Source organism: Pan troglodytes, chromosome 14 (assembly GCF_028858775.2).
Source record: "Pan troglodytes isolate AG18354 chromosome 14, NHGRI_mPanTro3-v2.0_pri, whole genome shotgun sequence".
NCBI classification, from domain to species: Eukaryota; Metazoa; Chordata; class Mammalia; order Primates; family Hominidae; genus Pan; species Pan troglodytes.
Genome location: NC_072412.2, coordinates 53,610,203 through 53,638,068, shown reverse-complemented (window position 1 = coordinate 53,638,068; position 27,866 = coordinate 53,610,203). Strand labels below are relative to the sequence as shown.

At 41.1% G+C, this 27,866-nt stretch overlaps 1 protein-coding gene across 1 annotated transcript in view; it reads left to right on the top strand.

The window, feature by feature from the left end:
* SUCLA2 (succinate-CoA ligase ADP-forming subunit beta) overlaps positions 1-27,866 on the top strand; it is a 95,969-nt gene that overhangs the window by 401 nt on the left and 67,702 nt on the right. The gene's annotated exons all lie outside the window — the stretch shown is intronic.

The following is a 27,866-nucleotide window of genomic DNA, read 5'->3' as shown; positions in this document are numbered from 1 at the left end:
GAATATTCATCACCCGTCAGCCTATCCACTCCCAGATTCCTGCAAACCATGCATTTACGTGTACAAGCCGCCTGCTCTTACCAACCTCGGCACCACTGCACATTCTCTTTTCCGTGAATGACCTCGCCCACCGTGGTGCACCCATTTGCCCTGTAGCTCAAATCAGCGTGGTACCAGGATAAGGATAGGTCGTTTAGAAACATCCCATTATAAACAACTATGCTTAAGGTATATTCATAAGTCATGGGAGGAAATAAAGGCTAATTGATAAATCATGCTGGGAAGAGTTAGTTACAAACACTGGAAAACAGACATTTTCAGATGTTTGCACACCATGCACCATGCAAAATACAAACCAGCTGAATCATAAAAACAAATGACTAGTTACTGGGAGGGTTTTCTCTCTTTTTCTCATTATTTTTACTTCTCCCAAAGTAATGTGCACATACTGGTAATTTTATTTTATTTTAATTTTCACCAAGCTAGCTAATTTTCTTTCTTTCTTTTTTTTTTGTGTGGAGGTGGGCTGTCGGTCTTTTGTCGAGGCTGATCTCCAACTCCTGTCCTCAAGCAGTCCTTCCACTTGGGCCTACCAGAGTGCTGGGATAACAGGCGTGAACCACTGCGCCTGACCTATAGCTATAATTTTAAGAAGTAAAATGGTGCAAAAACCGCAACAAGAGCAACCTGACCCTCCTACTTTCAGAAACAATCACTTTTAACTCTTTCAACTGTATTTCTGATATTTGCCTACTTATTTCTAAGTAATATGCTTACTCTCCATGTTATACTAAATGGGTATTAAGCTTTTTACAGCATCTCTCCTCACTATCAACATTCACATTCATTACAAAGGTACTTACAATATCTTCTCAAAAAATGGTAGTATATAAAAAGGATAATATATTAAACAATGAGATTAATCCCAGAAATACTAGGTTGGCTTAATATTTGAAAAGCCAATGTAATTCAGCATATTAACAGAGGGAGAAAGGAAATACATATAATCATCTCAATAGATGCAGAAAAAAATTAATAAAATCTGATACTCAGTTGTGATTTAAAAAACCCCACAAAACCTCTGAGCAAACTAGAAATAAAATGAAACTTTAACATGATATATGGCATCTACAAAGACCTACAGCTAACATCATATTTAATGACTGTTTTGAGCTGAATTGTGTCCCCTCAAAATTCCTATGTTGAAGTCCTATCCCCCAGTACCTCAGCATTTGGAGACAGGATCAAGTTAAAATGAAGCCATTAGGGTAGGCCCTATTCTAATGTTATGACTGGTGTCCTCGCAAGAAGTGGAGATTAGAACCCAGACTGTGTTCTATTGGAAGACTGTGTGATGACACAGGGAGAAGGCGGCCGTCTGCAAGCCAAGGAGAGCAGCCTCAGAAGAAACCAAGTCCGCTGACACCTTGATCTTAGAATTCTAGCCTCCAGAATTGTGAGAAAATTAATTTCTGTTATTTAAGCCACACAATCTTTGATACTTTGTTATGGCAGCCATAGCACTAGCCTAGCCTTATCTCGGTGAAAGACAAGATTTGGGAGGAGCTAGGGTATCCACTCTGAGCACGTTTAGTCATCATGTTGCTGGAGATTCTAGTTAGCACAACTCATAAAATTTAAAAATCAATAAAAGTTAGTTACATTGGAAAGGAATAAGTAACCGTCTTTTTTTTTAAACAATCCTGAGGAATTAATTAAAAAGCCATTAGAACAAATAAGTTTAGCAAGGTCGTAGGATTCAAGGTTAATATACACAATTGATTATATTTCTATATATTAGCAATGAACAATTAAGTAAATTTTTGAAACAATACCATAAAAACATAAAATACTTAGAAATATATTTAGCAAAAGATATGGAACACTTGTATACAGAAAACTATACAACTGTGAACCAAAAATAAAGTTCTAAGCACCTCCACCCCCAGCCATCTGAATGGATTCCTTCCTCTTGGCCAGAGCACTCCAAAGTTAACCTGAAAAACTGGTTGAAGCCATGACGGAGCAGGGGTCAGATATGCCTCATTATGCCACCTTTCTTTTGGAATTCAGGAAAAGCCAACTAGCATTTAACATTAACACAGACCTTAAATCTGATAAGAAACATTTACAATCTAGTCTCTCTGAAGCCTGCTACCTGGATGCTTCAGCTGCATGATAAAATTTTGGTCTCCACAACGTCTTATCTTAACCCAGACATTCCTTTCTATTGATAATAACTCTTTCAACCAATTGCCAATCAGAAAAATTTAAATCTACCTATAACCTGGAAACCCTGCCCCACTTCAAGTTGTCTCGCCTTTCTGGACCAGACCAATGGTCAATCTATATCTTAAGTGTATTTGATTGAAGTCTCATGTCTCCCTAAAATGTATAAAACCAAGCTGCTCCCCAATCACCTTGGGCATATGTTGTCAGGGTCTCCCAAGGGCTGTGTCACAGGCCATGGTCACTCATATTTGCCTCAGAATACATCCCTTCAACTATTTTACAGAGTTTGACTTCTTCCTTTTTTTTAATTTCAAGTTTTTGGTTACACGGATTCGTTCTTTAGCTGTGATTTCTGAAATTTTAGTGCACCCATCACCTGAGTAGTGTACACTATATGTAGTCTTTTATTCCTCACTCCCCTCCCAACTTTCCCCTCCGAGTCCCCAAAGCCCATTGTATCACTCTTATGCCTTTGCATCTTCATAGCTTAGCTCCCACTTGTGAGAACTTACAATATTTGCTTTTCCATTCCTGAGTTACTTCACTTAGAATAATGGCCTCCAGCTCCATCCAAGTTGCTGCATAAGACATTATCTTGTTCCTTTTTATGGCTGAGTAGTATTTTATGGTGTATATATACCACATTTTCTTTATCCATTCGTTGGTTGATGGACACTTAGGTTGGTTCCATGTCTGCAGTTGCAAATTGTGCTGCTATATGTGCATGTGTTGTTGTTTTTTTGTGTGTTTTTTTTTTTTTTTTGGAGACAGTCTCGCTCTGTTGCCCAGGCTGGAGTGCGGTGGCGCAATCTCGGCTCACTGCAAGCTCCGCCTCCCAGGTTCACGCCATTCTCCTGCCTCAGTCTCCTGAGTAGCTGGGACTACAGGCGCCCACCACTGCGCCTGGCTAATTTTTTTGTATTTTTAGTAGAAACGGGGTTTCACCATGGTCTCGATCTCCTGACCTCGTGATCTGCCTGCCTCGGCCTCCCAAAGTGCTGGGATTACAGGCGTGAGCCACCGCGCCCGGCCCCATGTGTGTTTTTTATGTAATGACTTATTTTCCTTTGGGTAGATATTCCATAGTGGGATTGCTGGATTGAATGGTAGTTCTACTTTTAGTTCCTTAAGGAATCTCTATACTGTTTTCCATAGTGGTTGTACTAGTTTACATTTCCAGTAGCAGTGTAAAAGTGTTCCCTTTTCCTCACGTCCAGGCCAACATCTGTTGTTTTTTTACTTTTTTGTAATGGCCATTCTTACAGGTGTAGGGTGGTATCTCACGTTTTAATTTGCGTTTCCTTGATGCTTGTGATGTTGAACATTTTTTCATGTTTGTTGGCTGTTGTATATTTTCTTTTGATAAATGTTTATTCATGTCCTTTGCCCACTTTTTGATGGGATTGTTTGTTTTTTTCTTGCTGATTTGTTTGCATTCCTTGTAGATTCTGCATACTAGTCCTTTGTCAGATGCGTAGTTTGCCAGAGTTGGACTCTTTTCATTGACAGAATGTTGCTGAAGAAAATAAAATACTTAAGTAAAAGAAGAGAAATATTATACTCATGGATCAGAAGACTCAGTATTGTTAAAATATCAATTCTCTACAAATTAATTTATATAGATTCAATGCAGTCCTGATCAGAATACCAGAAGGCTTCCCTTTCCAGTAGAAATAGATAGGTTGATTCTAAAATTGGTATGGAAACACAAATAACTAGAATAATAGAAACAATTTTTAAAAAGAAAACATTTAGAGGGTTCACACCACTTGATTTCAAGACTTAGGATTAAGCCACAGTGATCAAGAGAGTATGGTATTGGTAAAAACATAGACATATAGATCAGTGAAACAAAATGGACTGGAAATAGATCCATATATATATATATCCATATATAAATTAATTTTTGAAAAATGTGCAAAGACAATTCAATAAAGAAAAGATAGTATTTTTAACAAATGGTGCTGGAACAATTTGACATATAAATGTAAACAAAAAGCCTTGATTTATAATTGGCACCATATATAAAAATTAGCTCAAAGTGGATTGTAGACCTAAATAAAAACATCTAAAGTATACAATTTGTACAATAAAATATAGGTAAAAATCTTTGTGATCTTTGGTTAGGTATAGATTTCGTAGCTATGAAAAGAATGACCCTTAAAAAATGATAATCTGGCTTTCACCCAAATTAAAACCTTTTTCTCTTTGAGAGATACTGCTATGGACTCAACTGTGTTCCCACAAAATTGACATGTTGAAGCCCTAATCCCTAAAATGATGGTATTTGGAGATGGGGTCTTTGGGAGGTAATTAGGTTAAATGAGATCGTGAGGCTAGGGTTTTCATGATAGGATTAGTGGCCTTGTAAGAAGAGACCACAGAGCTTGCTTGCTCTTGCGAAATGAAAACAGAATTCTAAGCTTCCAACTGACTGAATGGACCCCTCACACCCCCAACTTGGCCAATGGAATGCCAGAGAAACCTTGAATGCTGAATTTACATCTATGATAGGATAGGAGGTTGGACACACCTCATTATACCCCCTCCCTTGTTAACAGTCATTAGGTTTTCAGCCGGGCTCTGTGGCTCACACCTGTAATCCCAGCACTTTGGGAGGCTGAGGCAGGCAGATCACCTGAGGTTAGGAATTCGAGATCAGCCTGGCCAACATGGTGAAACCCCGTCTCTACTAATAATACAAAAATTAGCCGGGCGTGGTGGCCGGTGCCTGTAGTCCCAGCTACTTGGGAGGCTGAGGCAGGAGAATTGCTTGAACCCAGGAGGTGGAAGTTGTGTGTTGGGAGAAAAGCTGAGTGTTGGGAGAGAAGCTGAGGCAGGGCTTGCATGTCTGATATAATGTGAAAGAGTCTTGGAACATGTCCGGGGTCCAGGGTCTAAAACCCCTCGTGGCCTTTGGAACACCAAGCTCTGTGCTAAAGGGTGGAAGGCTGCCGTGCCGCACCATAATCTAAGCCCAGGGCATAAAACCCCTCATGGCTTGGATGGAACCCAGGGCTCAGGGCATAAAACCCCTCACGGCCTCTGGAATATGTCAGACTTGCTGGCTCCTTGCTTCCAGCACTCCCATTATTTCAAGTAGCAGAACATGTTCCATATGCTTCAAAGAAAATGCTAAAGCATCACAGCTATAGCTTATTTGCTTGATGCATCGCTACCTTTCAACCTCCACATCCTCACCACCTGTTTCTTTGTTTGATCACCAACAAATAGCGTGGGCTTCCAGAGCTCAGGGCCTTCACAGCCTCCATACTTGCGTTGGCCCCCTGGACCCACTTTCTCTCTCAAACTGTCTTTTCTCATTCCTTTGACTCTGCCGGACTTCATCACCCCCCATGACCTGGTGTTGGGTCTGATCACCCCAACATTGTGGTGAACCGAGATTGCACCACTGCACTCCAGCCTGGCTGACAAAGTGAAAGTGTCTCAGAAAAAAATAAAAACAGTCATTAGGTTTTCTTCCCTAAAGGCTGAACAGAAGCTAGCCCTTTCAAAAGACTGCTAGTTTATCTTCCCAGGTGTAGAACAAAAACAAGATGAAATTAATAGTTCCTTCACCAGTCCCTGAGACAAGATGAGATTAATGGTTCCTTTACCTCTCCCCTAGGTGGCTGCTTCCTCTAGTCCCTTTTTCTTCAAATGTTCACCTTATCATATGTAAAATATAGATTTACTGGGCTTTAACTAAAGTCTCATAAGTACGTAATCATTTATCTCACTGCTGTCTCCTGTTTTTTAAGGAAAATGTATAAATACTAAACCTCCTGAGAACCTTTTTGGAAAAAATAGCCACAGATGCTTCTGTGACTTACGTTTTTCCCAGGCACAGCCTCAAGCTGGCTCAATAAACCTGGGTGATTTGAGACTTATGCCTCAATCACTCATTTTGGTTGTCACTCTATCTGCAGTGGTTTGAATGTGTACCCCAAAGTTCATGTGTTAAAAACTTAATCCATAGTGCAACAGTGTTGAGAGGTGAGAGCTTTAAGAGGTGATTATGGCAGAGCCCTCATGAATGCATTAATGCTAATATCTTGAGAGGAGGTTAGTTATTGTGGGAGTGGGTTCCTGATAAAGAGACGAGTTGGCCCTTCCAACTTTTCCCTTCTCTCTCTCTCTCTCATGCACATGTGTGTGCATATATGTTCTCTTAACCCTCTACCCTTCCACCATGGGATGATACAGCAAGAAAGCCCTTATTAGATGCAGTCTCTCGACTTTGGTCTTTCCAGCCTCCATAAGTGTCAGAAATAAGTCTCTGTTCTTTATAAATTACCAAACAGAAACCATCCCTTATAGTGGCACAAAACAGACTAAGACAATCTCTCTGCTCTGTGAGAAGACAGTGAGAAGGCAGCCATCTGCAAGCCTGGAAGAAGGCCCTGACCAGGAAGAAACCCTACTGTCACCTTGATCTTCTTGGACTTGCCAGCCCTCAGAACAGTGAGAAATAAATGTCTCTTGTTTAAGACACTCACTCTATGGTATTTTGTTATAGTAGCCTCAGTTCACTAAGACACTAGTTAAGAAAACAAAAAGGCAAGCTGTGGACTGGGAGAAAATGTTTGCAAAGAACATATCTTATGAAGGACTTGGACCTAGAATATGTAAAGAATCCTCAGCAATCAATAATAAAGCAAACAACCTGATAAATATATGGACAAAAGAATTGAACAGATATTTCACCAAGAAGAGATATTGTATTAGTCCGTTTTCACACTGCTTATAAAGACATACACAAGACTGGATAATTTATAAAGAAAAATAGATTTAATGGACTCACAGTTCCATGTGGCTGAGGAGGCCTCACAATCGTGGTGGAAGGTGAAAGTCACATCTTACATGGCAGCAGGCAAGAGAGAATGAGAGCCAAATGAAAAGGGATACCCCTTGTAAAACCATCAAATCTCATGAGACTTATTCACTACCATGAGAACAGTATGGGAGAAACTGCCTTTATGATTCAATTTCTGTCACTGGGTTCCTCCCACAACTTATGGGGATTATGGGAGCTACAATTCAAGATGAGATTTGGGTGGGGACACAGCAAAACCATATCAGATATGATGGCAAATAAGCACATGAGAAGATGGTAAACCTCATGAGTCATTAGGAAAATAAAAGCCTAAACCAAACTGAGGTACCTCTGCACATCTATTAGAATGAATAAGAAAAAAATCCCCGTGAAAACTGGCAATACCAAATGCAGGTGAAGATACAGAGTTGTTAGAACTCTCATACATTGTTGGTGAGAATGCAAAATTGCACAACTGCTTTGGAAAACAATTTTCTATTTCATATAATGTTAATCATACACTTATAATAGAACCCAGTAACCTTACTCCAAGATATTTACTCACAAGAAATGAAAACTTACGTTCATACCAAGACCTGTATGTAACAGTTACACTGGCTTTATTCATAATCATCAAAATCTGGAAACAAACGTTCTTCAACTGGTGAATGGATAAATCAACTGTGGTAAATTCATACAATGGAAACCCACTCAGCAATATAACGGAGCAAACATCCGATACACTCAACAACATGGATGAATCTCAACTGCATTATGCTACATGAAAGGAATCAGATATAAATGGCTACATGCTATATGATTTCATTTATATGCATTTTGGAACAGGCAAAATTCTGGACATAGAAAACAGGCCAGTGTTTGCCTGGGGCTGAGGATGTGGAGAGGGGTTGACGACAAAAGGACATGGGGGATTTTTTGGGGGTGGTGGAATGGTTCTGTATCTTGATTATCATGGTGGTAATATGATTATGTATTTGTTAAAACTCATCGAACTGCACACTAAAAAAGATGAATTTTACAATCTGTATATTAAAACTAAAATCAAACTTTTTAAAAAAGCCAAAAAAAGAAAAATGTAACATGGATTTGCAGAAAGAAAAAAATCAAGATACAATTCAGCAGTAGAAAGGGTCAAAGCAAAGCTGAGCTGAACTGCTCCACTTAATATCAGAAGTGGTCATCCTTGTGGGTGGAGCTGAGTTTATGAAGATTATATATCTGCAGAGGCTAGCCTTAGCAGGTTCCTCCTCTCACTGGGCCTTAGAGGACTTGGAGAGCCTGGCTCTGGGGTGATGGTATTCATCGTCCCAGGCATTCCTGTTGAGGTGAGTAGGCCGCTCCTAGAACATAGTAAGTAGGAAGTCTGGGGCTAAGAGGGGATGGGAAGGTGAATAGGAGAACCTATACATTCAGAAGTCACATTTGCTAGCCAGTTTAAAGTTTTCTTTTATTGCATAGTAGTTGCATTTCATTATCCCAAAACCTTCAATAAAACCTGGTTATATGTTATAGCCTGATCTTTACTAAGCTTTGAAGAGTTGGAATAGCCTAAGTCTACCCTCCCATAAAGGAATGACAAGAAAGGAGCATCAGCCCAGAGAAGCATTAAAGTCGAGGAGGATGCCTTTGATGTCAGTATCTCTAGTACCCAAATGGTGACTAACACATATGTACCTCATAAATGAGTATTTGAGTAAAAGCTGCTCTACCTTATACCAGTGTAACAAAATACAGATGTCCCCAGATTAAATGGTTTGATTTAATGATTTTTCTATTTTACAGTGGTGCAAAGGCAATAACATTCAGTAGGCTCCTTATGATGGGCTATTTCCAGATAAACTCGTTGTAAGTTGAAAATATAGTCAAGTTGAAAATCTTGTTTTCAACTTACTATGGGTCTATTTAGATGTAACCCCATTGTAAGTCGAGGAGCATCTGTCCTTTTAAATAGTTAAACTAGAAAACATTTTTCTTCTTCTGAAAACTTTAGGCTGTGTGGAGAAAGGTGGCATGATTCACATAAAGTACAAATGGTCATGAAAAAAAAGCACCAAGCTGATGTTTATGAATCATATAAAAGAAGTGTCAACCCACATAAATATTACTCTAATTAGAGAACCCCCATATTGAATTCCCTTCTGCAGGATTCTCAACCAGTTGAACAGGATCTACCAGGAGTTATTGCAGCATGAGAACCTGATGCAGCTCCTTATTGCTACACTTTCTTCTGCATTTTTCCAGATTCCTAGATGAAGGAAAGGTGATCCAGGCAAAGAGGCCCCTCTCCTGCCCAATTCCAGGACTCTACCAGGAGAGCACCATTTTCCTCCCTCCATTTACACAGAAATAGCCTCAGTCTGGGGGATGCTGGAATGCTCCTCATACTGGCTATTTTGTTCTGCTCCAGTATATCCTTAAGTTAATGGCAGCCTCTCTGTTCTATTTTCATACCTCTTTTATGTATCTATTATTATTTAGTCAGCTTTTTACCAGAAGATAACTGAGGCTGAGAATATTCCCAGCAATGAAGTATGAAGCAGGCCCTCCTTAATTTACCTGAAAAACATGTAACGAGTACAGTTAGGTTATAAGGTGAAATAATGCAGTTAAGGTCATGCTGCCCAGTTCCTCTTTCCTTCACCTGTAACTCTCAGGAGATTGATTTGGAAGAGAGAGTCCACTGTAGCTGGAACCATTCTTTCACCCCACCCTGCCCTGGGCAACCCTGTGCTGACTGGATGTGCTTGATTATTATTTTATTTTATTTTATTTTATTTTATTTTGAGATGGAGTCTCGCTCTGTCGCCCAGGCTGGAGTGCAGTGGCACAATCTTGGCTCACTGCAAGCTCCGCTTCCCGGGTTCATGCCATCCTCCTGCCTCAGCCTCCCAAGTAGCTGGGACTACAGGTGCCTGCCACCACGCCTGGCTAATTTTTTTGTATTTTTAGTAGAGACGGGGTTTCACCATGTTAGCCAGGATGGTCTCGATCTCCTGACCTCATGATCTGCCTGCTTTGGCCTCCCAAAGTGCTGGAATTACAGGCTTGAGCCACCGTGCCGGCCTGGATGTGCTTGATTCTACTCCCAGACCTGAGCCTCTTGTTTAAACTCATCCAGTTTCTTTTCCCTCTTTCCTCTGGTCTATCCCTATGTTTGATATTTGAAGCTTCATATGTAAAACTCAAGAATCCACCTTATGGTTTTATGTAGTATTATATGGTATGTATTGTAACTGAATCACAAATTTAACTCACACTGCAACTCAGATGTGTGAAGAAAACGAGTTTCTTTCTTTCTTTTCTTAATAGGGAGTCTGATTTTTCCCCAAATCTGTTTGTCACTATTTGGGATATGGGTCTGTGTAAAATGAATCAAATGTTCAATGTGGTTCAACTTGGTCTCATTAAATCATGTTCACTCTGTCCTGGTTTAAAGGGCTGTCCTCTCAGTCATCTTTCTTCTTCTTGTGCCTCTTTTTTTTTTGAGACAGGGTCTCACTCTATCACCCAGGTTGTAGTGCAGTGGCGTGATCTCAGCTCACTGCAACTTCTGCCTCCCAGGTTCAAGCGATTCTCCTGCCTCAGCCTCCTGAGTAGCTGGGATTACAGGCACCTGCCACCATGCCTGGCTAACTTTTGTAATTTTTGTGGAGATGGGGTTTCACCATGTTGGCCAGGCTGGTCTCAAACTCCTGACCTCAGGTGATCCGCCTGCCTTAGCCTCCCAAAGTGTTAGGATTACAGGTGTGAGCCACTGCTCCCAGCCTACTTAAGATGTTCCTGATGTAGCTGAGTGCAGTGGCTCGCACCTGTAGTCCCAGCTACTAGGGAATGCTGAGTGGGAAGATCACTTGAGCCCAGGAGTTCGAGACTACAGTGAGCTATGATGGTGTCACTGCACTCCAGCCTGGGTGACAGAGCAAGACCATCTCTAAAAAAAGAACCCAGATGTAGGAGGTTGAAGAGTCCTGGCATCCATGTAGACTGAGTATGGTGTCCCTGGATTAGGCAGACCAGAGATGGGAAGAGTCCAAATAGAGGAACAAAGAGTGCTGAAGAGGTCCCTCTCTTTATGGCTACCTGATCATACCATGTTACCAAATTTGCTTTGGTATAGGAGACTCTTTGGGATGACCTCCTCTCAGATGAGGCCTCAAATGGGAAGCACGACAAGGCTGGGGCAGAACAGGAGAGTCCCCTCCTGCCTTCAACACTATCCTCATTTATCTAATGCACTTTCTTTCACCAGAGTAAAGATCACAGAGATGAAAAACTAACATTTCACTCCAGTCTTTCCTCTTTATTTCTATTTACTACTATCCTTATGGGACAGAAAGGGGAAGGTTACCACCCTCACTCTATAAAATCTATAATTTATGGACTAGCCCTGATCTTTCATATTCTTAAGGGAGAGAGATAGGTCCGACTTGCAGGCACATTGCCTTACTCCATAATCCTATTTTGAATGTTAGAAATTGAATATTTAGGCTGGACACGGCGGCTCAAGCCTGTAATCTGAGCACTTTGGAAGGCCAAGGCAGGCGAATCACTTGAGTCAGGAGTTTGAGACTAGCCTGGCCAACATGGTGAAACCACGTCTCTACTAAAAACTAAAATTAGCTGGGTGTGGTGGTGCATGCCTGTAATCTCAGCTACTTGGGAGGCTGAGGCACGAGAATCACTTGAACCCAGGAGGTGGAGGCTGCAGTGAGCTGAGATTGCGCCTCTGCACTCCAGCCTGGGGGACAGAGCAAGACTCCATCTCAACAAAAAAAAAAAAAAAGAAAAAGAAATCGAATATTGCATTGGTCTATCTCTTTGCATTCCTTCTGCAACAAACACTAATTATTTGGCCCTGCAAAATGAATGCGTTAGTCGTATGTCAGCCTGTGGTAAATTAAAGACAATATTAGCCAAATTCTTTGCTACTTCTTCCATTGAGAAGTGGAATTTATTTTCCCTTCCTTTGGATCTGGGCTGCCAGTAGTGACTTTCTTACAATCCCTCTATCAAATATTTGTTTTGCAAATATTTTATCTCAGTGCACAGTTTGCTTTTATATATATATGAGTTTATTAGGAATAATTAAATCACATGATTACAAGGCGAAGTCCCACCATAGGCCACCAGCAAGCTGGGGAAAGAGAGAAGCCAGTAGTACCTCAGTCCAAGTCTGAAAGCCTCAAAACCAGGGAAGCTGACAGTGCAGCTCTCAATCTGAGGCCGAAAGTCCAAGAGCCCATGGGGGGCTGCTGGTGCAAGTCCCAGAGTCCAAAGGTTGAAGAACTGGGAGCTTGATGTCCAAAGAGGACAGGAGGAGGAAAAGCTGACTTCCAGCACCACACAGGAAGAGAGAGAGAGAAATCTGACTCAGAAAGCCACGCTACTTATCCCCCTTCTTCCACCTGCTTTGTTCTAGCTGCCCTGGCAGCTGATTGGATGGTGCCCACCTGCACTGAGGGTGGGTCTTCCTCTCCTAGTCCACTGACTCACATATCCATCTCTTCTGGCAACACCCTCACAGACCCACCCAGAAACAATGCTTCATCAGCCATCTAGGCATCCCTCAATCCAGTCAAGTTGATGCCTAATATTAACCATCACAGCATGGAAGTAAGAGTTCATAATTCATTACTCTCGTGTTTGCTACAAGGAGAGTACACCTTGATATTAAACCTTATTTGTATCCCAGGTACAGAATCCCAAAAGGTGGTGTATATCATTTTTCCTTAAGTAACTCTTGACTGCAACCATTGGCTCTCTAAGTTTCAGGACTTGGTAAGCATCTTCCAGACCGAGCCATCAGCCTTTTAACTCTATTCTTCTGAAGCAAGTAGTATTGTCCTTTTGATTGACAGAAATGTAACCACACCACACAGATCTCTGGTTTCTGAAAATTTTTTCTGTTGGCCCAGATTTACTTGATGTTTGACTACATTAGCTTGATTTCCTAAGACGCTCTCTACTACCACTGTAAATGGTTCTCTCTCCCCAGTGCTGCACCCGTTTATTTATTTTTTTATTATACTTTAAGTTCTGGGGTACAAGTGCAGAACGTGCAGGTTTGTTACATAGTTATACGCGTGCTGTAGTGGTTTGCTGCACCCATCAACCCGTCATCTACATTAGGTATTTCTCCTAATGCTATCTCTCCCCCAGCACCCCAGCCCCCGACAGGCCCTGGTGTGTGATGCCCCCCCACCTGTGTTCATGTGTTTTCATTGTTCAACTCCCACTTATGAGTGAGAACATGAGGCGTTTGGTTTTCTGTTCTTGTGTTAGTTTGCTGAGAATGATGGTTTTCAGCTTCATCCATGTCCCTGCAAAGAACGTGAATTCATCCCTTTTTATGGCTGCATAGTATTCCATGGTGTGTATGTGCCACATTTTCTTTATCCAGTCTATCATTGGTGGGCATTTGAGTTGGTTCCAAGTCTTTGATATTGTAAACAGTGCTGCAGTAAACATACATGTGCATGTGTCTTTATAGTAGAATGATTTATAATCCTTTGGTTATATACCCAGTAATGGGATTGCTGGTCAAATGGCATTTCTAGTTCTAGATCCTGGAGGAATTGCCACACTGTCTTCCACAATGGTTGAAGTAATTTACACTCCCACCAACAGTGTAAAAGTGTTCCTATTTCTCTGCATTCTCTCCAGCATCTGTTGTTTCCTGATTTTTTAATGATTGCCATTCTAACTGACATGAGATGCTATCTCATTGTGATTTGGTTTGCATTTCTCTAATGACCAGTGATGATGAGCTTTTTTTCATATGTTTGTTGGCCGCATAAATGTTTTCTTTCGAGAAGTGTCTATTCATATCTTTTGCCCACTTTTTGATGGGGTTGTTTGTTTTTTTTTCTTGTACATTTGTTTATGTTCTTTGTAGATTCCGGATATTAGCCCTTTGTCAGATGTATAGATTGCAAAAATTTTCTCCCATTCTGTAGGTTGCCTGTTCACTCTGATGATAGTTTCTTTTGCTGTGCAGAAGCTCTTTAGTTTCATTAGATCCCATTTGTCTATTTTGGCTTTTGTTGCCATTGCTTTTGGTGTTTTAGTCACAAAGTCTTTGCCCATGCCTATGTCCTGAATGGTATTGCCTAGGTTTTCTTCTAGGGTTTTTATGGTTTTAGGTCTTATGTTTAAGTCTTTAATCCATCTTAAGTTAATTTTTGTATAAGGTATAAGGAAGGGATCCAGTTTCAGCTCTCTGCATATGGCTAACCAGTTTTCCCAACACCATTTATTAGGTAGGGAATCCTTTCTTATTGCTTGTTTTTGTCAGATTTGTCAAAGATCAGATGATTGTAGATGTGTGGTGTTATTTCTGAGGGCTCTGTTCTGTTCCATTGGTCTATATATCTGCTTTGGTACCAGTACCATGCTGTTTCGGTTACTGTAGCCTTGTAGTTTAGTTTGAAGTCAGGTAACGTGATGCCTCCAGCTTTCTTCTATTTGCTTAGGATTGTCTTGGCTATGTGGGCTCTTTTTGGGTTCCATATGAAATTTAAAGTAGTTTTTTCCAATTCTGTGAAGAAAGTCATTGGTAGCTTGATGGGGTTAGCATTGAATCTATAAAATACTTTGGGCAGTACGGCCATTTTCATGATATTGATTCTTCCTATCCATGAGCATGGAATGTTTTTCCATTTGTTTGTTTCCCTCTTATTGAGAATTTTTAGCATGAAGGGCTGTTGAATTTTGTCAAAGGCCTTTCTGCATCTATTGAGATAATCATGTGGTTTTGTCATTTGTTCTGTTTATGTGATGGATTAGGTTTATTGATTTGTGTATGTTGAACCAGCCTTGCATCCCAGGGATGAAGCCGACTTGATCGTGGTGGATAAGCTTTTTGATGTGCTCTTGGATTTCATTTGCCAGTATTTTGTTGCCGATTTTTGCATCGATGTTCAACAGGGATATTGGCCTGAAATTTTCTTTTTTTGTTGTATCTCTGCCAGGTTTTGGTATCAGGATGATGCTGGCCTCGTAAAATGAGTTGGGGGGATTCCTTCTTTTTCTATTGTTTGGAGTAGTTTCAGAAGGAATGGTACCAGTTCCTCTTTGTACCTATGGTATAATTTGGCTATGAATCCATCTGGTCCTGGACTTTTTTTGTTTGATTGGCTATTAATTACTGCCTCAATTTCAGAACTTATTATTGGTCTACTCAGGAATTTGACTTCTTCCTCGTTTAGTCTTGGGAGTGTGTGTGTTTGCAGGAATTTATCCATTTCTTCAAGATTTTCTAGTTTATTTGTGTAGAGGTGTTTATCGTAGTCTGATGGTAGTTTGTATTTCTGTGGGATTAGTGGTGATATCCCCTTTATCATTTTTTTATTGCGTCTATTTGATTCTTCTCTCTTTTCTTCTTTATTAGTCTGGCTAGCAGTCTATCTATTTTGTTGATCTTTTCAAAAAGCAGCTCCTGGATTCATTGATTTTTTGAAGGGTTTTTTATGTCTTTATCTCCTTCAGTTCTGCGCTGATCTTAGTTATTTCTTGTCTTCTGCTACTGTTTGAATTTGTTTGCTCTTGCTTCTCTAGTTCTTTTAATTGTGATGTTAGGGTGTCAATTTTAGATCTTTCCTGCTTTCTCTTGTGGGCATTTAGTGCTATAAATTTCCCTCTACACACTACTTTAAATGTGTCCCAGAGATTCTGGTACATTATGTCTTTGTTCTCATTGGTTTCAAAGAACATCTTTATTTCTGCCTTAATTTCGTTATTTACCCAGTAGTAATTCAGGAGCAGCTTGTTCAGTTTCCATGTAGTAGTGCGGTTTTGAATGAGTTTCTTTTTTTTTTTTTTGAGATGGAGTTTCGCTCTTTTTGCCCAGGCTGGAGTGCAATGGCACCATCTCGGCTCACTGCAACCTCCACCTCCACCAGGGTTCAAGTGATTCTCCTGCCTCAGCCTCCCGAGTAGCTTGGATTACAGGCATGCACCACCACTCTGGCTAATTTTGTATTTTTAGTAGAGATGGGGTTTCTCCATGTTAGTGAGGCTGGTCTTGAACTCCCGACCTCAGGTGATCCACCCCCCTTGGCCTCCCAAAGTGCTGGGATTACAGGCGTGAGCCACTGCGCCCAGCCTTGAATGAGTTTCTTAATCCTGAGTTCTAATATGATTGCACTGTGATCTGAGAGACTGTTATGATTTCCGTTCTTTTGGATTTGCTTAAACTCCCACACAATAATAGTGGGAGACTTTAACACCCCATTGTCAATATTAGACAGATCAATGGGACAAAAAATTAACAACGATGTCCAGGACTTGAACTCAGCTCTGGACCAAGGAGACCTAATAGACATCTACAGCACTCCTCACCCCAAATCAACAGCATATACATTCTTCTCAGCACATCGCACTTATTCTAAAATTGACCACATAATTGGAAGCTTTTTAATTTTTTATAGTGCCTCTTGAAAAGCAGAAGGACCAGATGGTACAAGCAGGCTGGTGACCAATAGGATGTGACATAAATTATGCTATATGTTTTGCCAGGCTAGGTCATAAGAATCCTTGCAGTTTTTTTCTCAGGCTCTTAGACTACTCACTCTAGAGGAAAACCAGCACCATGTAAAAAGTATGATTGCCATACAACTGCCATGTTTTAAAGAAGCCCATGCTAGCCACATAGGGAGGCCATGTAGAGAAAGGGACAAAGCTTTGCAGGAGCCGCCCTGGGCAGAGCTGGACTTAGATCTTCAGTGGCCTCATGTAAACTCGGCAGCCAGCCTCTTCTAGAACCCTAGCCCAAGGACTGGAGCAGGTAATGGACCTTCAAAGTGAAGACTGCCTTGTCCCGCACCTCCTTCTGGCTTAGATTGAAAAATGGGTTTCCTAATGGGTTAAATCCTTTAAAACAAGGAGTTGGGGGGAAGAGTGTCGTGCACTCCTAGAGAAAGGTACACAGTTGTCCAGCTGGGAATGTGCTTTGCATGACCCTGCGGGCATCTGACTGGTCTTCCAGCTCAGGAAAAAGAATTTGAAAGAGGCTTAGTGTGAAGGGGAATCAAAGAGGAGGTTGTGATTTGGCTGAAGGTGACTGGTTTAGTGCTATAATTGTCTTATTATATATATATATATATATATTTCTTGGAGTAAACATTTTAAATAAACGACATCATTGTCTAAAAAAAAAAAGGAGAAAGGGACAAAGATGCTTGGCCATCCGTAACTTTTTCATCCATTCCAACACAGGCAACCAGATATGTGCATAAAGAAGTCATCTTTGACATTTCTGTGTATGCAGACAAAAGGTAGAGAAGAATGAAGAACCCAACTGACAACCAGAAATGAGGGACTGGCTACATAATTTGAAGGGCCCAATGATAAAAATATGGAACTCCTTATTTAAAATTTGTTGAGAACTTCAAGATGGTGGGACCTTTTTATTATTGAGTAAGCACAGGTCACACAGCCATGAATTCAGACCTGCTCCAGATATATGGCCTGTTTGAAGCCATCCCAACAATCTCTAGTGTCTTGAGCCACAGATTAATATTTTGAATATATAAAGAACTCCTATAACACAACAACAACAAAAAACAAACAACCTGATTAAAAAATGAACAAAGGACTTGAATAGGCATTTCTCCAAAAAAGATATACAAATGCCTAATAAATACATAAAAAGATTGGCTGGGTGCGGTGGCTGATGCTTGTAATCCCAGCACTTTGGGAGGCCGAGGAGGGTGGATCCCCTGAGGTCAAAAGTTCAAGACCAGCCTGAGCAACATGGTGAAACCCCGTCTCTACTAAAAATACAAAAATTAGCTAGGCCTGGTAGCACATGCCTGTAATCCCAGCTAACTGGGAGGCTGAGGCAGGAAAATCACTTGAACCCAGGAGGTGGAGGTCGCAGTGAGCCAAGATTGTGCCATTGCACTCCAGCCTGGGCAATACAGTGAGACTCTGTCTAAACAGCAACAACAACAACAAAAACTACATAAAAAGATTTTAAGCACCACTTATTGTTGAGGAAATACAATAAAAAAGCTACAATTAGGTCAGGCATGATGGCTTATGCCTGTAATCCCAGCACTTTGGGGGGCTGAGGTGGATGGATCATTTGAGGTCAGCAGTTCAAGACCAGCCTGGCCAACATGGTGAAACCCTGTCTCTACTGAAAATACAAAAATTAGCCTGGAGTGGTAGCAGGTGCCTGTGATCCCAGCTACTTGGGAGGCGGAAGCAGGAGAATCACTTGAACCTGGGAGGCGGAGCTTGCAGTGAGCCGAGATTACTCCACTGCACTCCAACCTGGGTAACAGAGTGAGACTCTGTCAAAAAAAAAAAAAAAAATCTACAATGAGATCACTTCACACCCATTAAGATGGATTATAAAAAACAACAACCAGAAAATAACAAGTGTTGGTGAGAATGTGGAGAATTTGGAACCCTTGTGCGCTGTTGGGAATATAAAATGGTGCAGCCACGGTGGAAAACAGTATGCTGGTTCCTCAAAAAAATGTAATGTAGAATTACCATATAATCCAGCAATCACACTTTTAGGTACATATACAAAATAAATGAAGGCAGGGCAGGGACTTAAACAAATATTTACATACTATGTTCAAAGCAGCATTATTCAGAATAGCTAAAACAAGGAAGCAACCCAAGTGTTCATTGATGTTTGAATGGACAAACAAAAGGTGGAATATAAACACAATGAAGTACTATCCCATCTTAAAAATGAATTAAATTTTGACATAAGCTACAACATAGATGAATCTTGAAGACATTATGCTAAGTGAAATCAGCCAGTCACAAAAGGACAAATATTGTATGATTTTACACTTATGATGAGGTACCTAGAGTAGGCAAATTCATAGAGACAGAAAATAGAATATTGGCTGCGAGGGGCTAAAAGGAAAGGGTATTGGGAAGTATTTAATGGGTATATAAGTTGGGGAAGATAAAAAAATTCTGGAGATAGATGGTGGTAATGGTTAGTAAACAATGTGAAGGTACTTACTGTTACAGAACTGTACACTTTAAAAGGGTAAATTTTGGCTGGGCATGGTGGCTCATGCCTGTAATCCCAGCACTTTGGGAGGCCGAAGTGGGCAGATCGCTTGAGCCCAGGAGTTGGAGACCAGCCTGGGCAATATGGCAAATCCCCATCTCTACAAAACATACAAACTTAGCTAAGTGTGGTGGCACGTGCCTGTAGCTCAAGCTACTCAGGAGGTCAAGGCTGCAGTGAGCTGTGATCATGCCACTGCACTCCAGCCTTGGTGACAGAGTGAGACCCTGTCTCAATAATAATAATAATAATAATAAAAGAAAAAAAAGAAAAAAGGATTCACTGCCCAGTTGTGAAGAGCATGGTTAGGCAACAGTGTCCAGTGGTGGCTCCTTCAGGGTCCCCCTCTATTTGAACTGAGGTCACACTTTTCTCAGGGTGTCCCCAGCCAGTGACTGTGATTATTGTCAGAATCAGTGGTACAAGGCATTTCCACCCAATATGGAATTCCTCTAACAGGCAATCTTTGCTCCAGAGCTCCGTGTTGGGCTCCGGTCTTTCTGGCTTCTTGTCAGGTTATGATTTGATGATTCCTCTGTCCAATATTTCTTTTTTTTAAAAATTTTATTATTATTATACTTTAAGTTTTAGGGTACATGTGCACAACGTGCAGGTTTGTTACATATGTATACATGTGCCATGTTGGTGTGCTGCACCCATTAACTCGTCATTTAGCATTAGGTATATCTCCTAATGCTATCCCTCCCCCCCGCCCCCCACCCCACAACAATCCCCGGTGTGTGATGTTCCCCTTCCTGTGTCCAAGTGTTCTCATTGTTCAATTCCCACCTATGAGTGAGAACATGCGGTGTTTGGTTTTTTGTCCTTGTGATAGTTTGCTGAGAATGATGGTTTCCAGTTTCATCCATGTCCCTACGAAGGACATGAACTCATCATTTTTTATGGCTGCATAGTATTCCATGGTGTATATGTGCCACATTTTCTTAATCCAGTCTATTATTGTTGGACATTTAGGTTGGTTCCAAGTCTTCGCTATTGTGAATAGTGCTGCTATAAACATACGTGTGCATGTGTCTTTATAGCAGCATGATTTATAATCCTTTGGGTATATACCCAGTAATGGCATGGCTGGGTCAATGTATTTCTAGTTCTAGATCCCTGAGGAATCGCCACACTGAGTTCTACAATGGTTGAACTAGTTTACAGTCCCACCAACAGTGTAAAAGTGTTCCTGTTTCTCCACATCCTCTCCAGCACCTGTTGTTTCCTGACTTTTTAATGATCGCCATTCTAACTGGTGTGAGATGGTATCTCATTGTGGTTTTGATTTGCATTTCTCTGATGGCCAGTGATGATGAGCATTTTTTCATGTGTTTTTTGGCTGCATGAATGTCTTCTTTTGAGAAGTGTCTGTTCATATCCTTCACCCACTTTTTGATGGGGTTGTTTGTTTTTTTCTTGTAAATTTGTTTGAGTTCATTGTAGATTCTGGATATTAGCCCTTTTTCAGATGAGTAGGTTGCAAAAATTTTCTCCCATTCTGTAGGTTGCCTGTTCACTCTGATGGTAGTTTCTTTTGCTATGCAGAAGCTCTTTAGTTTAATTAGATCCCATTTGTTAATTTTGGCTTTTGTTGCCATTGCTTTTGGTGTTTCACACATGAAGTCCTTGCCCATACCTATGTCCTGAATGGTATTGCCTAGGTTTTCTTCTAGGGTTTTTATGGTTTTAGGTCTAACATTTAAGTCTTTAATCCATCTTGAATTAATTTTTGTATAAGGTGTAAGGAAGGAATCCAGTTTCAGCTTTCTACATATGGCTAGCCAGTTTTCCCAGCACCATTTATTAAATAGGGAATCCTTTCCCCATTGCTTGTTTTTGTCAGATTTGTCAAAGATCAGATAGTTGTAGATATGCGGCATTATTTCTGAGGGCTCTGTTCTGTTCCATTGGTCTATATCTCTGTTTTGGTACCAGTACCATGCTGTTTTGGTTACTGTAGCCTTGTAGTATAGTTTGAAGTCAGGTAGCGTGATGCCTCCAGCTTCGTTCTTTTGGCTTAGGGTTAACTTGGTGATGTGGGCTCTTTTTTGGTTCCATATGAACTTTAAAGTAGTTTTTTCCAATTCTGTGAAGAAAGTCATTGGTAGCTTGATGGGGATGGCATTGAATCTATAAATTACCTTGGGCAGTATGGCCATTTTCACGATATTGATTCTTCCTACCCGTGAGCATGGAATGTTCTTCCATTTCTTTGTATCCTCTTTTATTTCATTGAGCAGTGGTTTGTAGTTCTCCTTGAAGAGGTCCTTCTCATCCCTTGTAAGTTGGATTCCTAGGTATTTTATTCTCTTTGAAGCAATTGTGAATGGGAGTTCACTCATGATTTGGCCCTCTGTTTGTCTGTTATTGGTGTATAAGAATGCTTGTGATTTTTGTACATTGATTCTGTATCCTGAGACTTTGCTGAAGTTGCTTATTAGCTTGAGGAGATTTTGGGCTGAGACGATGGGGTTTTCTAGATATACAATCATGTCATCTGCAAACAGGGTCAATTTGACTTCCTCTTTTCCTAATTAAATACCCTTTATTTCCTTCTCCTGCCTGATTGCCCTGGCCGGAACTTCCAACACTATGTTGAAAAGGAGTGGTGAGAGGGGGCATCCCTGTCTTATGCCCATTTTCAAAGGGAGTGCTTCCAGTTTTTGCCCATTCAGTATGTTATTGGCTGTGGGTTTGTCATAGATAGCTCTTATTATTTTGAGATACGACCCATCAATACCTAATTTATTGAGAGTTTTTAGCATGAAGCGTTGTTGAATTTTGTCAAAGGCCTTTTCTGCATCTATTGAGATAATCATGTGGTTTTCCTCTGTCCAATATTTCTTTCTCACCTTCTAGAAAACAAGTATTACTCTTTACTAAATGCGTTGCACTCCTAACTCCATCTCAGTCTCTGTTTTCTGGAGACCACAACTGGCACCATTTCTTTAGAGAGGACTTGCTCGCTCCCCTTATACCTCTACTTACACTAGAGCTCCTTTTCTAACTCCCTGTTTTTCTTCCATCCCATAGTTTTCTCATAATTATGTTGGGTTTCTTTGTATCTCTTATAACAATGTAAAATAATGAATTCTTTTTTTGTTTTTTGTTTTTGAGACAGGGTCTTGCTCTGTTGCCTAGGCTGGAGTGCAGTGGTACAGTCATGGCTCACTGCAGCCTTGACCTCCTGGGATCAAGGGTAAAATAATACATTCTTTTTTTATGTAATTATTACTCGTTACTCCTTTCCCCTAGCCATTACACTGTAAGCTGTTTGATGACAGAGCTATTTCCTTCTTGTTCAATACAGTGCATCTAAACATAGTAAAGTGCCTGACACGTGCTAAACTGGTCACCCAGTAAATATCTGTTAGATTCATTTTGCGTGAATAGAGTACCTGACTTTTCAAGATCCCTCTTCCATCCTAGAGAGGGAGGTATAGCTTAACAGAAAGAACAAGGCTTTGGAAACAGATAGGCTTGTATATATATTTCTGTTCTGTCCTTTCTTCCTGTATATTAGTTAGCTTTTTCTGCATAACAAACCACCCCAAAAGTTGGTGATTCAAAACAACAACTATTTATTTAGCTTTTCATTCTGAGGCCCAGGTGGATGGCCATCTCAGCATGTCTCTGCTGGGCTTTCATGTTATCTGTTGCAAGGTGGTGCACTGGCACATGCCTAGATGATCTAAGGTGGCCTCATTCACTTGTCTGGTGATGTATAGGCTATAAGTTAGTACAATAGGGGCAGCTGAGCCACGTGTCACTCATTTAGAAGGGTGATCATGGCAGCATGGTTCCAAGAGCAGGAAAAGGGCAAGTCCCTGTGTGCAAACATATTTCAAGCCTCTGCTTGCTGTATTTGTTAATAGCCCATTAGTCAAAGAAACTCACATGACCAGCTCAGATTTAAGAGTGGAGAAAGAGTCTACACTTCTTGCTGAGAAGATCAGATATGCTATAGTATTTGAAAGCTCACCTGGGGAGGAGGCTTCCAGGGTACATTGCATTTTTGAAACAGTGACTTTGTAAGTCAGGGGACAAGGGCAATTTGCAAAGCTTCTCTTGAGGGGATAGACTTTCAATTTACTTTGTGCTGTATATCCACCTTATTTCCATTGAGGGAGGTTTAAACTGAATTTTCCCACCCATTTCCCCATCATACTACAACTGAAGCAACAGTCAATTCATTCTCACTCTTTTTTTTGAGACAGAGTCTTGCTCTGTCGCCTAGGCTGGAGTGCAGTGGCGCAATCTCGGCTCACTGCAAGCTCCGCCTCCTGGGTTCACGCCATTCTCCTGCCTCAGCCTCCCGAGTAGCTGGGACTACAAGCACCCACCACCACGCCCGGCTAATTTTTTGTATTTTTAGTAGAGACAGGGTTTCACCATGTTACCCAGGATGGTTTCGATCTCCTCACCTCGTGATCCGCCTGTCTCGGCCTCCCAAAGTGCTGGGATTACAGGCGTTCTCACTTTTAACAAGTGTATTTTAAGACATGCAAGGGTGTGGTAGCCAGAAGAGGAAGAATTTTGATCATTTTCCCAATCTACCACAGATACTTTGGGCTAATTGGAAAACTTCAGTTTTCCCTTAAATAAAATAAGAATGATAAATACTTATAATACATTATAGAGCTACTGAAAGGCTTAAATGGGATCCATAAGTACAGGATATAGTGTGGTATATATGTATAGCAAACATTCTATGGTAGCTATCCACTAAGCTCCTAAGGATATAAACAATGTTTTTTATCTTCACTGCATTTTTCTTGAGACAGAGTCTCACTCTGTCACCCAGGCTGGAGTACAGTGGCACAATCTCTGCTCACTGCATCCTCTGCCTCCTGGGTTCAAGCAATTCTCCTGCCTTAGCCTCTGAAGTAGCTGGGATTACAGGCGCCCGCCACCATGCCCAGATAATTTTTTTGTGTCTGTGTATTTTTAGTAGAGATAGGGTTCCACTCTGTTGGCCAGGCTGGTCTTCAACTCCTGACCTCATGATCCTCCTGCCTCGGCCTCCCAAAGTGCTGTGATTACAGGTGTGAGCCACCACACCCAGCCTTCTTCACTGCACTTTTCTAGTGTTTACCACCATAGTAAATGCTCAGTAAGTGAATGAATTTTGTGATGGATTATATTATTATGCCAAATATTCATTGTCCCTTTCCCTATGAAAGGATTGCACATCTCTGTCCAAGGCCATGTGAATTTAGTGCATCCCTTGGAAGGAGTATACACCCCTGCCATAGTATCAGGCTTAGCAACGTGACTTCCTTTGACCAATAAAATGAGGTTGCAATATCCAATTCTTAGTAGAAGCTTTGAGTCTTTGCTGTTTTCCAGTAAGTCAATATTTTCCTCAGACTTGAGAATATGTCTCAGTAGAGACTGTTTGTTCAGCCTAAGTCCTAGAATGAGAAGAAAGATGGAGTGAAGCCATAGCCAACCTGCAGCCCCTAACATGTAACATGAGTGAGAAATACACTATTGTTGTAAGCCACTGAGATTTATGGGGCTGTTTGTTACCGTAGCACAATCTAGCTAAAGCAGACTAATACACATTTTTGGTTCTTAGTTGTGCTGAAATAGAGGATATATCCTTGTTGATACTTTAAGGAAAAATTGTGTTTAATTAAAAAATTCTCATCTAGTGACTAATATTACTCTGAAACTATTTGAAAATAATAGTTATTTACTTATTTCCACTTTAGTAGCTTGTCATGCTGATTTCCTAAAATGTGTTTCTTCCTCCCATTATAGGTAACAAGTTTTCATGCAGCTCTGAATTTTCTCTTTTATATACTGTAGATGGTGTTTTGTGATACGTATTGACATTAAGTCACACAGCTGGTGTTTTAGCATGTTGTTTGCTTTTCTAACACGTTTCATTTTTATGAAATTTACTATATTGATTCTTCATAATTACTGTACTACTACTGAAATTATTGGAGATAATTTATTTTGGAGCTTTGTAATTCCTTTAGTTTGCAACCAATTTTACCCTAAAAATAGCTGTTATGTGCTTGTGAGGAATTTTAACAGGGCATAAATATTTTTCTACAGTTTTTCTAAATATCAAAATTATATATATTTGATATAGACAATACAGATATAAAGAATTGTACAAAGAAGAAAAAATGTCTCCTAGCCAGAGACCACAATGGTATTTTTAACATTATGCTGTATTTCTTTCCAGTCCTTCTAAGAATTAGCAAGTGTCTTATCTAGCCACAGCTCTTTCCTTCAGATAAAACATAGAATAAAATTAATTGAGACCTGAATTTCCACCTTTGAGTTCAGGTGATTCCTAGTTACACCCTCTTCTAACAGGTCTCTCTTTCTCTCTCTCCTATTTCTCTCTTCCTCTCTTTCTCTCCCCTATTTCCACTACTGCTCAGCCTCTGCTATAGTACTTGAAAGCTCACCTGGGGAGGAAGCTTTCCAGAGAATTTCTGAAACAATGACTTTGGAAGTCAGGGACAGAGGCACTTTGCAAAGCTTCTCTTGAGGGTATAGACTTTTGTATTCGTTTGTTCTCACACTACTATGAAGAACTGCCCGAAACTGGGTAATTTATAAAGAAAAGAGGTTTAATTGACTCACAGTTCAGCATGGCTGGGGCAGCCTCAGGAAATTTACAATCAGAGTGGAAGGCAAAGGAGAAGAAAAGCACCTTCTTCACAAGGCAGCAGGAAGGAGAAGTGCTGAGTGAAAGGGAGGAGCCCCTCATAAAACTGTCAGATCTACTGAGAATTCACTCACTATCATGAGAACAGCCTGGGGGAAACCATCCCCGTGATTCAATTATCTCCGCCTGGTCTCTCCCTTGATATGTGGGGATTATGGGGATTATAATTCAAGATAAGATTTGGGTGGGGACATAGCCAAACCATATCAACTTTCAATTTACTTTGTGCTTTATATCCACCTTATTTCCACTGATGGAGGTTTAAACTGTGAATTTTCCTACCCACATCCCTTCCATACGACAACTGGAGCAAGAGTTAATTCATTCACACTTTTTGTTTTTGAGACAGAGTCTTGCTGTGTCACCCAGGCTGGAGTGCAGTGGCATGATCTCAGCTCACTGCAACCTCCGCCTCCTGGGTTTAAGCAATTCCCCTGTCTCAACCTCTCGAGTAGCTGGGACTACAGGTGCCTGCCACCACACCCAACTAATTTTTGTATTTTTAGTAGAGATGGGGGGTTTCACCATGTTGGCCAGTATGGTCTGGATCTCTTGACCTGGTGATCCACCCGCCTCTGTCTCCCAAAGTTCTGGGATTACAGGTGTGAGCCACCGCGCCCAGCCTCACACAGCTTTTAGTCAAGTGATAAAACACAATCTTAGAGGCGGCCAATCTGTTTTCTCTTAAATGAATGAATATTTATTTATTCTACTATACCAGAAATAGCCTTTTTCCTCCATCTCTTCATCAACTTGTCTTAACTGAAATCTGGTTTTTCCTGAGGTCAGCACTTTCCCAGACAAGGCCAAGCTAGCCCAGAGTGTGGGTTTGAACAATTTGAAAGGCGTACCTTTTGAGCTGACACAGTCCACTGGGGCACAGCGTAGGCAATGATTCTTCTAACATGTCTCTTTCTCTAGGTTTAGTGCTGGCTGTTTACTCTTTTCTGCTGCACTTACCTCAGGATCTGCCATGAGGTTTTGTGTCTGCCTTGCTTTCCACTGCTGCTTCTAGATCATTACTCCCTCACTCTCCTGAGACAAATTATCTCATACCACAGGTCATACTTTTTTTTTGTAATGGAGTCTCACTCTGTCACCCAGGCTGGAGTGCAGTGGTGCGATCTCAGCTCACTGCAACCTTCGCTTCCCAGGTTCAAGCAGTTCTCCTGCCTCAGCTTCCAGAGTAGCTGGGATTACAGGCACACGCCCGGCTAATTTCTTTTTGTATTTTTAGTAGAGACGGGGTTTCACGATGTTGGTCAGGCTGGTCTCAAACTCCTGACCTCGTGATCTGCCTGCCTCGGCCTCCCAAAGTGCTGGGATTACAGGCGTGAGCCACCGCGCCTGGCAAGTCATACCTTTTGACTCCTTCCTAGTCCCTGTCCCATACTTGCCTCCAGGTTACACTCTATCATTCAACAAAGACTTAGATGTGTGGCTCACAGACGTCTCTTTCCAGTGTGCCCTCACCTTCCGTGGAGGGCCCTCAAAAACTCCAATTTCCTCATTTCCACTAACCTCTCTACCTCTTCCATATACTTCCATGACACTGTTATCACCTGGACCTTCTACCTTCAAAATAGCAAATTTAAGCATTTTGATCTGTAACCATGCCCTCCCCTCTTAACAGTCCCAGCCGGTCTCTGACCCTGGGAGGGTGGAACCTGGGAGGGGGTAGAGTGTAGAGTGCAATCTGAGGCCTGTGCTAATAGTGATTGACAGAGGAGCAACAAGGATGCCAAAAAGTCATCACCTTTTACTACTTGTCTTTGCATCTTGGCTCTCACTGCCTAGCTTTCATGCTGTATCCTCTAATACCTTTTCATCATAATTTTAATATACTGAACATTGTTGAAGAAGTGCAATGTTTGGAGAATGTTCAGGGGTAGCTCCACCACCCCACTTTCCACAAGCCATGCTTCTACTTTCCCTTCTAGCCTCATATTCAACCATTTTCGCTATTGTTGTTCTTTAATCTCCTTGGGTCCTCCAGTCTACTACCGCCCCCTCTCCTTTACTCCTTCCAGTCCATCAGGCTTCTCCTCTTGGATTCA